Here is a 2912-nt window from a genome sequence, read left to right as displayed (position 1 = left end):
AAGCTCAATTCGATTGCATATTGCCTGTGAAAACAAAAACATTCCAAGAATATCTGTACTGTTTATAAGGAAATTTTTCTTTCAATTTGCAGCCTGCTTTTTCCATCAACAGGATAAAAAATGTATACCTTTTCTCATTAACAAAAAGGTCATGTTCTGACTTGTTCTATATGATCAAAAGTTCTACATTCTTTATATTAGCCCCTACCCCAAAGTTTGTGAAGGGAAAATTTTGCAATGAATGATTAATGCACTTTCTGTAACCTTCCGCAACACATATCCAGCTATTAAGAAAGTAACTGAATTTGAAAAAAAAGAGACTCCCAGCACCTGGGAGTAAGACAAACTTCTATCATCCTATTATCTCCCCAATTAAAATGTTTTAATTATAAAGAAATATCCCTGCATTGAAATTGTTACAAGATGCAAAGTATAGGATTTCAGAATTTTTGTTGTTCTTAAACTAGCTATGTTCTTATTATGCTTATATATCAGCACTGCCGTTTTAAAGCATCTTTAACTTCTGAATATTCAGTTTATTTGAGAATATTGAAATGCAAATGAATAAACAGTTCTGAAGGATTGAAAAGTTCATGAAAAAAATAATGTTCATATCACCCAGAAGAGAAAATTCACAAGCATCTGTGCTACGTTGGCTTAGTGCCACACCTTGATTCTCTATCATGCTCCATCATGCTTCTTTTAATCTGAATATTTAGTACTCTTTCATGTCTTAATTACAGCAAATTGCACACAGTTGGCACCATTTCTTGAAATTAATCCCAGAGTACTTTGTTTCTGTCAAGCACACTGAAAGCCTTGGAGAATAATAGTAAATGTTATTGCAGATCTAAATTTAAATGACTGTCTATGTATTTAACTTAAGCCTTTAATTATTCGTGCTGCACTGTTTTTGGTTCATATATTAAACATTTTTCATTGAGAAAGTAAAATTGCAAGAGACAGTTTAAAACCTGCATATATGTCTAGATGTAAAGCTAACTTGACAATAATTATTTGTGCTAACATATTATTTCAGGTGTGCAAAAATTGGACAGCATATAATGTGCTGACAAGATTTCATTTCCCTTTTCATCATCAGTGATTTAAAAACAAACAAACAAATAGGTCAATATTATTTTTAGAAATATAACTGTTTTGTACTTGGATGTGTCTGTGTATCTATGTGTACGTGTGCGTATGTGTATGTGTATCTGTGCATTCTTACATGGGGGTGTAAAAGATGCATTTCTGCATGAAAATCTTCTGTAAAATAGGGAGGTCTGCCTGCAGACAGTCAGAAAATACAGGTTTTGTCATGGTAGCCTTTAGATTTAGCTTGTTTAACCACTGTTAGAAAAGCTGTTTTAACAAAATGGAAACATATAGATGGCTCCTAAGCTTCTACCACTTGCTTCACTTTTTTTTTTTTTGTAATTTTTTTTTTGGGGGGGGGGATAAAGGAAAGATAGATGCCTGATTGTAAACGCATACATCCTAAGTTACTAAATAGCACACATTTTTGTTTTCTTTTTGCTTTTAGAATTCACACACATGCAAGGATAGAAAGAGAGAGAATATTGATACATTAAATGGTGCAGATCCAGGCTTCTTATACATTTGCTTGCACTTTAAAAGTGATTTCTGTTTTGCGCATTTTTCTCATTGTCGGGACATGCTTGATCTTCCTTACTACAAAGTTTCTTGACACCTGCAAAGTCCATTTCCAGCTGTGGCATCTGCCATTCTAGATCAGGACAACCCACATTCTATTTCTGGCAGAAGAAATGCATTTAGATGTAGTGCTTCCTTAGATTTTTCTATCTCAGTAAGTTGTTTCGTAATCATGTATTTCTGGTGTCAGGATTTCAAACCTATTATATCGTGCTTGTCGATCAGAAAGGTTGGCAGTTCGGTGGTTTGAATCCCTAGTGCCGCATAATCTAAACTAACAGCATAATCTGTTAGTTGTTCCAGCTTCTGCAAACCTAGCAGTTCGAAAGCACGTAAAAATGCAAGTAGAAAAATAGGAACCACCTTTGGTGGGAAGGTAACAGTGTTCCATGCGCCTTTGGCATTTAGTCATGCCGGCTACATGACCACAGAGACATCTTCGGACAGCGCTGGCTCTTTCGGCTTTGAAACAGAGATGAGCACCTCCCCCTAGAGTCGGGAATGACTAGCACATATGTGCAAGGGGAACCTTTACCTTTTATATCCTGAGAGAATAATGTTAATACAATCTCAGAAGTTGAACCCTCCTGAAGTAGATTCTACAAATATATGCTTCTCTGCAAGTTTCACTTTAGCCATGTGGAGCTTTGGTTTAGAGTAGAAAATGACCCTGAAGAATCTGCCTTGCCTTTAACAGTGTATTGTCTCTGCGCACACACACCCCCCAAATGCAGGAGTTAAAGCACATGTGATATACACAATTTGTAATTGCAAGGGGTTTCCCCACCCACCCCACCCCCAAGTAAATCAAAGGTATTAGTGAAGAAAGCGCTTAACTCTTTTCTCAGTGTTATTTCCTCAGACTAAATGTGGATACAGACAGAAGACAAACTATTTGATTGAGGCTGCTTCCAGAGAAGGTTATTACAGCACAAGCGCTCTGGGTACTTTGCAGATATTCTGTCAGATGAAGACTCAGATAATATCTACTCGATGTAATTCACTTTTTTTCTTATTCCAGTTAAGAAAGAATGCTGCACCATGGGTATTGATTAATATTGCTAATAGTTGTCAGTCTGACAAAGTTTTTCCCACTGTAAATCTAGTGGCAGCATCAATAGCTAATTTATGTTTTGAGAACTGCAGAAAGATTGGACTAAAGACTCATCTTCCAATACTGTTGGTAGATCATAGCCTTAAAAATTATTAATGAGAAGGGGAAACAAGCCCTATCATGT

The sequence above is a fragment of the Natrix helvetica genome (assembly GCF_964273705.1).
Source record: "Natrix helvetica genome assembly, chromosome: 4".
Lineage (NCBI taxonomy): Eukaryota > Metazoa > Chordata > Lepidosauria > Squamata > Natricidae > Natrix > Natrix helvetica.
Note: the sequence above shows the minus strand (reverse complement) of the source record.